We start from the raw sequence: 9,622 nt of genomic DNA on the forward strand, positions 1-9,622 counted from the left end.
AAACGAAAAACTAAGAAATGATCCATTAAAAACTCAAATAAAATCTACAACGTACGTACAGTATGTTATATATATATATATATATATATATATGAATCTTAGCTGACTGCAATCAGATACATTTTAAATTTAACCGTTATCCATTATATATTTTTTTTGGCTCTTCATTTATAATCTTGCTGCTATGGAACAATAATGAACGTTAAAAATAACATTTGTAAATATTTTTCGCGGAATATTTATTCATATCTGATTGGCTAACTAGGAAAAAAATATAAAATTTTTTTATGTAATCAAAATGAACAATAAAAATATCTAAACATGATCGATATCGAATACCTTATCAAAATTGAAAATACACATAATAAAGAAACAAAACAAGCATTTAAAGATATAAATTTAGGAATGTGATTTCTATTTATTGGACGTTACGGAAGTGAAATTCATCGTTACGAACGACCGAATTTCGCGATCGTAAACAAATATTAATTTATCAGAACCTAAATAAGTATAATTATTATAAAATATATACCAAATTAGGCAAAAAGAGTAGTCAGTGCTTTTTATATCATAAGCTTTTTATATAATTTTATACCATAAGCTTTTTATTGAGCCATGGCACGGCGCAATAAAAAGAACCTGTCCTCCAAAATAGTATTTGGAATTTATCAGCAATGTTTTCAATTTCAGATCAAGTTGAAAGTAAAAGACAAAAATCTCTTATAAATAAGGCCGGAAATTTTCCGAGTTCATTTTCCCCTAGTTAGAAAAGATCATTGTTGAACCAGAATTAAACATCTCCTTCAATGTCAAGATCAAAATCAAGGGTCGGATAAGCCGATGAAATCAGATAGTGAACTTTGAAAGGGTCAATATCGTGAAGGATTAGATTATATTAATCTATATAATCTAATAGATCTGTAATTTTTATACTGAAGTCAAACTGTAGGTTGGCATTTTTAAAGTAGTTTTTTCATAATTCTCTTGGACATAGTGCAGTAATTTTCGTTCACGTAAATAATTGATCTGAGAACCCGAGTGTAGGTTTATGGCATAAAATCGCCTCAAGTGATTAAACGAGGGTATAAAGAAGAAAAGATATTTAAAAATACCACGTCCGTAATTGTGAACCGACGAGTACAATATAACCCATTACATGAACTGGTAATGCAATTACAACATAAGAAATTTAAAATTATTTATTAATTAATAATAATTTAGAATTTATTTTTTTATTTAAAGAACATAGTCAATATATCTAAATTGACTTCTCGAGCCACAAAATGCTGTACATAGACCTATATATATATATATATATATATATAAGGAAATTACATTTTAAGTGAATGGATTTCGTACTCCTCATACCTCAAAAGATAAAGAAAATTCAATATCACCCACCAGTTCTACAATGCTACCGAAAGTAATACCGTACTTTTGTTGTACAGGTATTGATTACTAAGAAAAAGTGTATTATTTAACATCACTCAGTAAATACCATTGAAATTTAATACCTTCAGAAGAATAAAGAACATTAAAATGTAGACCATGTAGATGTAAGTAACTAATAGTATAAGAGTTACCAACTTATAAACAAAACGTAGACGTAGGTTACTTAAGGACAAATTAATCTAAAACCAGACAACTACTTCTTCTATCAAAATGAGTTACACGTATGATATTCACCATGTAAACAAATTTTTATAATTTCAATAAATTAAAAGTAAAATTTTATCACAAACATAAAAAAAGGCGAATTCATTCTTTTGTAGGTTATCCATACACTATAAGAATCATTTTTTTTAAAAATGGATTCAAAATAAAAACTCTAAACTTTTTAAATTTTTTAAATTAATTTTTCCAGTAAGGTTGATATTAATAAACCTATATTAAGATAAATTTTAACTTTAGAGTAGAAAATCGAAAATTCAATTCAAACAGTTAATTGCTTTCATTAACAATGCAATGTCACATATATGTCCATTTTGCAATAATGGGGTAGAAAAATGTCCTATACTTAACCCACCTATTACCACGCTAAACGTGGTATAATGATCTCTAAAATCAAATTATTTATCTTAAGATTGCCTTCAAAATATCATTCACTCATTATTTATCTATTGCATTTATGAAATAATAATTATCCTCTAATAAAACACGTAACAATAAAAATCAACAATATTCCGTGTGCTCTAGTCATTTGGAGCGATTTAAAATTTAGGGAAAATAATGAAAAGTTTGAACTTTAGGTCAGTAATAAATTTATAAAACATTACGGAAATAAATTATTAAGAAAAAACATTTTAATTCCGTTAAAATATCTTGCCGTTGTTTAAAATCAGAGTACTTTAAAACAAGCATTAAACCTCCAAAGCACTTACTGAATTAACACGATCTTAATTAAACTCTTTTTTGAGATTATTTCACACTTTTATTAGCCACTGAAAGTAACAATCTGATTAGTTTAAATAGAAGTAAAAAGGTGTGTTTAATAAACTTTATAAAAATTGATATTACAATTAAGGAAAGTAAATTATAATGAACTTTTTTCTTTTTTTTTTTATTACATGGGTTCAATGTTAAACTTTAAAAGTATTTAAATAATTCTAAGGTATTTCTAGAATTATTAAAACAGTATTTAATTTATTCTTTTATTTTAGCAGTCATCTGATCTGCAAATTTACAATAAAAATTTTAAGTGAAAACATTACAACTAAATAACGTCTTTAGTTTAGAGATACTATTTAATCTTTAATCTACTATTTAGTCTTTAATTAATGAATACTATTCCGAAATTTGTCACATTTTTATTTTTGTCTATTAAAAAATTAATTAAACGCAAATAGGAAGTTCAAAGTTATATAAATATATTGTTTTTACTTGAATAAAATGTAAATGAATGAAAATGAAGAAGTGCTTCTTAATTTTCCCCAAATAATGGTAATGTTTATACAAATATATGTTTAAAAATGCGCGCGCGCATGCGCAAACACACACACACACATAAATAAATATATATATATATATGTGTGTGTGTGTGTGTGTGTGTTTGCGCATATATATATATATAATGTGAAAGTTCTACGTAATAACGAAAAGTTTTTAAAGATATGAAAATAAATCCATGCATTCTGACAGAATACAAAAGCTTTTTGTGCCAGAGTGATATTGTAATATTTGAAATACAAAGCAACAACGAAGTTGTTAGCTCACTCATGAAAACAGAACTTCTACAGTCGTAATTTTTTAAAGCTAGCTGTATTTCTTTTTTGATTACGTTTAAATTTTCTCATGCATGGGAAAGAATAATTTATTGAACAAGTCGTAAAACACTGAATTTTTACTAAATTTATACGATTTTTTATCCGTTAATCTATTTTAATCAATTTTTAAAAATAGGTACATTGGCATTTTATCGGGATTTGTTGGTATGATACCAACAAATGAATGCGCGCGATTTCGCCCTGATAAAGTATTAGTACAGGAATGGGCATAAACGAATCACCAAATCGTCTATAATAATCAAAAGTTTAAAAGATATATAATAATTAATATATTCAATAATATATTGACCAGACAGAATATATATAAAATATTCGATAATTTTGACACTATTAAACACATAGTCTAAATAAGGAAAGTTTTAACTTAATAAATTTCTGGTATATTAATTTATCTTCAACATTTCAATTATGAACAAAAATGTTGGCCTTCAATCTTCGACAATCTAATTATTATTATTAATTTGTTGTTGTTGTTGTTGTAGTTGTAATTGCTGTTGCAGTTGCTGTTGTTGTTGTTGATGTTGATATTGATGTAGTTGTAGTTGTAGTTACTGTTGTTGATGTTGATGTTGTTGTTGTTGTTGTTGTTGTTGTTTTTATTGTTGTTGCTGTTATTATTATTCCTAAAAATTGCGTTTGGTGTATTATTTCCTAAAAATTGCGTTTACAACAGATTAGCTTCATACTAAAAATAAAAATAAATAATATATAAATATAAATAAAAATAAAAGCTTCCTACTAAAAACAGCAACTCTACTTCTGGTAAAGCCATAACCGAAACGTCGCAGGAGACTTTATATGATATGAGGCATAAAGCATCCAAAACAATGTTCCTATACTTCTAGTATAACAAGCCTAAGAAAATAAGGAGGTGATTAGTGTCGAGGAGCGTTCTTTAATAATACAAATACACTATTTCAAGTCAACACGTTAAGCCCGCCGTGTTTTTACCTCAACACGTTAAGGTAATATTCCTTGAAAGGAATCCATTTGTTCTCCACAGCGTCTGGCTGCATAATAAATTATGTTACTTTCAGAAAAAGCAATCTTTACTAGATCCAATGAATAGACGCTTAGATTTAACTAGATTTCGATCATAAATTTGGAAGTATAACAAATTTAATATAATAAAATACCGATAAACATAAAAAACTACAGCAGGTGATAGTTACTAAGGAGATTTACTCATAGAAACAGTACATTTTTATTTTCATCAAAAACAGAAAACTACTTTATCCTTCGTCATACGCTTGGAATCTGGTCAACTCTAAAAATTATTACTATCGCTTAACTGCTTTACAGACGCCTCAGTCGTTAAAAGCTTACTGCAATTATCATAAAAAGAATAATAAAAAAGGTATCGATGTAAATAATCGATGATATAGGTCGATGTAAATATCTTCAGTGTATTATCTACATTCGCTATTAATATAAATTTATTGATGTAACTTTAGCGAAAAAATCAAGCATAAGATGGCAGCTGTAGGTTATAATTCTAAACTTATTTTTTATTAATTTTTAGGAAATTACAAATTTGTAAACAATATTTTTAACACTTTAAATTTTAAGTATATCATAGAAAAGTGGCTTCTCTTTGTTCAATGTCAGTTATCAAATACGATTATTGATCAGGTAACCGGCTTAAACTTTTCTTACGATCAGTTAAACTTTTCTTTTGAGGTCTGATTAAGTAACTTTTTTGAAAAGCAGAATATAACTATTTAAAATGTTACTCAACCTCAGTACACCGAAGGAACTGCAAAAATAAATATTAATGAACGTGAATAAGCAGCTCCATAAATGAACATTTTTTTATAAAAATTATTTTATATTTTTTAAATAGTCGCATCAACAATTAAAATCATTAGCGACTTAGTGTAATGTAACTGTACCGGTAAATTGAGTCTTGAACAAATTCAGGTCGACTACTCCTCCTCAGACATGTGGTTAATTGAAATCCGACCACCAAAAAACCAAGATAACCACGATTTAGTATATTCGGTAACCACGATTTAGTATTCAAATCCGAATAAAAGTAACTAACTTTATTAGGATTTGAATCTGAGAACTTATTATTATTTAACCTGAGAATTATTTTATTATTTTTACCGCTATGGTTTTTGTCACACCCATTACCTCAATACTTTATCATTTACAACAGGGGGATTCACTACATTTTACAACAAAAAAAAAATATAAACCGTATTTGTAAATAATCTTTCCTACTCACTGTTTTGGCTATAAATAATCAGAGAGCAAAAGATGGTAATAAGTAAAAGAAACTACAATTTTTTTTTCTTAGTCAAATTCTGATCCCTATTAATTTGTTAGCGGTAACTTAAAAAAAATATAAATACATTGAAATGATGAAGTAAAACGAAAATTAAAGGAATTCAAATTAAAACAAGAACCATTTTTCTTAAAAATAATAATAATAATAATATTTCACATAAACTAAAGCCTCTCCTGTTTCATTCAAGACGATAAAATAATCATTTCTTTCTATTTTAGAAAACGTATCTAAAATAATCAACCTCATTTTTATTATTAAAAAAACGCATCCACTGTAATCTGTGTGAAAATCAGTTAAAAATATATTATCTTGACTTTACAAAATTATAATAATTAGAAAAGAGATCAATTAATGATAATTACAATAAAATGCATACTATAGATTTAACAGAAACTTGTAATTTATTTTACTTTAAATCATATTGTGCAAGTTTACAAAAACTTATTCAAAACAGGTTTTAACATTTGTAAGTTCTTTGCTTCTATAATGCACTGAAATAAGTAAGCGTTATTGAGCTACATTAGCGAATCATAGACTGAAAACACTGTTTTTTATAACGTTTAAAGTATACCATTCAAGTGTATTCGGTATTCATTACAACAAATTAACACGAACAGCCCCTCACTAATCAAAGTAAGTTCATGGTCAGTTAGATGAATACAAATTAAAGTTTAAGGCAAGGTTATTGTGATGTGGCCTAATTAATCCTGCTTTACATTAAATCAAATAGTTAGTTTATTTACCTAGCCCAGAAAAATTATTTCATTAATACTACCCTTAGTGCTCATAAATATATAAAATATACCTATATAGATGCCTACTACATACATAGGCCTACGCATAGACAGAATGAGAAGAATAGAGAAGAGAGATTGATTGATCTATTTTGTTAGGTCTTGACCCATGCCAATCAAATTATTTACACATACATACAAAAAACGATCCAAAATAGAATATTATTGAAAAAGGAAAACGTTTATGAGTAAATAAATAAAAGAAATTATACAAATTAAAATAATTAAATGTATACAATTTTATTAGAAATAATTTTTTTTTTTAAATTGTAATAATATATAAATATACAGATAAATAAGGTTATGATAAAGTGATTTAATAATCCTAATAAAATAAATAGTAAAAATAAAATGAAAATTTGAAAAATACTGTTGTCATATATTACTGATAAACAAATAACAATAATACTGTAGCAAACAGAAATATCTCTAACAAGTATAATAAATAATATCTTTAAATTCATAATTAATGTAAAAATTCAGTGTCAAATTATTATAAACTATAAGTAATAAAGAAATAAAAAACTATAACCCAAATTTAGCAACACTATTACAATTCTATATAAAATTTTATATATATATATAATATAATGTAAACGTTAGATCTGAAATTTAGTTAATGAAGCAGAAATTTTGTGTAATCAGGCAGCAAATGCTATAAGCTGAAAACTTCGATAAGATAAAACGAATTAAGAAACTACACTCTGTAAAATAAATTTGTACTTTTCTATTTAGAATGAGCATCAGGAAAATGAAAATTTTTTTATGAAAATATAATCAGGCCCAGTAAGTACATACTTAAATTGAAAGCATAAATTAAATAAAAGTAAATAAACAAGTATAAAAATAAAGCTATATGTGTAAAAGACTCCCTTTGAAATAGAGAGTGAAACATAATTTTTATAGACAAGTCAGCTAAAGATGTATAGGTAGATTTAAAACTCAAATGTTACTTTGATAAATTTCCAAATTATAGATTATTGTCAAATTAGGCTATATCGACACCTAAAGTTCCGATTATGGGTACCGATTTGAATTTGCGCTGCAATTGAAAAGAACCGTCATAATACGGTTAGTCAAACAAAGTGCGTATTGAATATATCAATCAGTAGACGTAAGAAATCCGTTCCATAATTTGAAATATTCTAAACAAAAATAGCAAGGATAACCTGTTATGGTAAGGATCTCGCACGGACAATTTCCGTATAAATAATGTCTCTTTCTTATCTTACAGCTACTTATTTAATGATCTTTTCCAAATTGCTTCTGATGACCTACGAAATTCCTATGAATTGCTTCCTATGAAATTGCTTAAAAATGACTTATGATCAGAAGTGACCACGCCTTTGAGAAACTCCGGAATTTGCGAAACCAAACTAAGCTTCTTTAGCGTCACTTATTGTGACGTTTTTGACTTACTGCAAGCACAAAAATTAAAAAAATACTGACGTGCATTATAGTTGCTAAATACAACAACCAAATTTAATTAATAACCTTTCTACGTGAGTTAAGATTATATGTAAAGTACATTATACTAAATGAATATAAAACGATGCAAAGGGTAAATACGAATGTGTAAATTACAATAAATGTGTTTAATTTAGTAAACAGATGGATACACGCATCTTTTATTAATTAATAAAGATACAACTCGAAAGTATTTATATTTCACTTTCTATCCAAACATTCTCTTACTTTTTTTAGTAACTGTTTATACGTATAAATAGCTTTTTAAAACATTTTAATTTATTCCCTTATTTTTCTCATCATATTGCATTTTTAAATTTTATCAAATTATTAAGATCAACTAATTAGGAAATACAACCGTTAGATCAGTCTGTTTACATTTCCTTAAATCCAATGACCGATAAAATACTATCGATTTATTGTATTCCCAATTATACGGTTAAATGTGAAATATTTAAACAATACCTTTAAAAATCGTCCTACAAACCTTCAATTAAATAATTATAATAAAATGTAATCTTCCTTTTTCCTGTTTAGGCTCCGGAAATCACCGTCAGGTATTACTTCAGAGGATGAATGAGGATGATACGTATGAGTGTAAGTGAAGTACTGTAGTCTTGTATAGTCTCAGTTCGACCTGCCCTGAGAAGTATAGTTAATTGAAACCTAACCACCAAAGAACACCGGTATCCACGATCTAGTATTCAAATCCGTATAAAAGTAACTGCCTTTACTAAGACTCGAACGCTGGAACTCTTAACTTCGAAATCAGCTGATTATAAAATTATAATAAAATTTAATCTAAATAAAATTTCGATATTAACGTTGTTAACAGAGAACAGTGTTTCGATGGTATTAACTACTGCTTATTAACACGATGCCCCTTCTACTAAACTTCTCTTAAATTTTGAACAGTTGCGCATCCAGAAATACTGAAAATTTCGTTTTAAATGATGAATAAACTTTTTTAACTGAATGTTCTGTTTTAATGCTTTAAATGAAGAAAACGTTTTTACTGCCTTAAGATAACTTTCTTTTTAGCTTTTACAGAAATTTTCTGTAAACGCTTGTTAGTAAAAAAAATAATTACAGTACTGCGAGCAAAAAAAAATTAACTCGAAAATTTGTTCAGTAGGCTTTATTATAACAAAATTAATTATTACTCAGTTTGCCTTACATAAATTACTTTGCATGTTTTTACTTAAGAGATTAATTATTTACGAATATGTAATTTGAATGTTTTATATATAAAAATATTAAATATAGTGTACTCAAAATATTTACGTCGGATTAAAAATTAGTTCATATTCAATATTAAAAAAATTGCATGCCTGTTTAGTACCAAACTTGCAACTGAAAATGAAAGTATTGTTACCAATGTTCATAAATTTTAATTAACAGAACTTTACAGAACTTAAGGATTAATTAATCTCTTTCTAACGAAAAGACGACTTAAGATGAAATAAAACAACTGTTAAACGGTTGTAGGACTCTCGGATTTTGTGAGGCAGAATAATATCAAAATGTTCATTTTCATTTATAATAAAACTGAAATCTGAAACAGCGTGGAAAAAAATGTAATTTTTATATGTCTGATAGAATATTCTCATAGTAATCCGAAATAACAAACAAGCAGATTTTGTTTAAAAAATAATTACATTATTATGAGTAAACAAATAAACTCGAAATTTTTTTCAATAGGCTTTATTAAAACAGCATTAATGATTACTCACTTTGTCTTACATAAATTACTTTGCATGTTTTTACTTATTTAAAATATTAAT

Source organism: Lycorma delicatula, chromosome 1 (assembly GCF_047948215.1).
Source record: "Lycorma delicatula isolate Av1 chromosome 1, ASM4794821v1, whole genome shotgun sequence".
Lineage (NCBI taxonomy): Eukaryota > Metazoa > Arthropoda > Insecta > Hemiptera > Fulgoridae > Lycorma > Lycorma delicatula.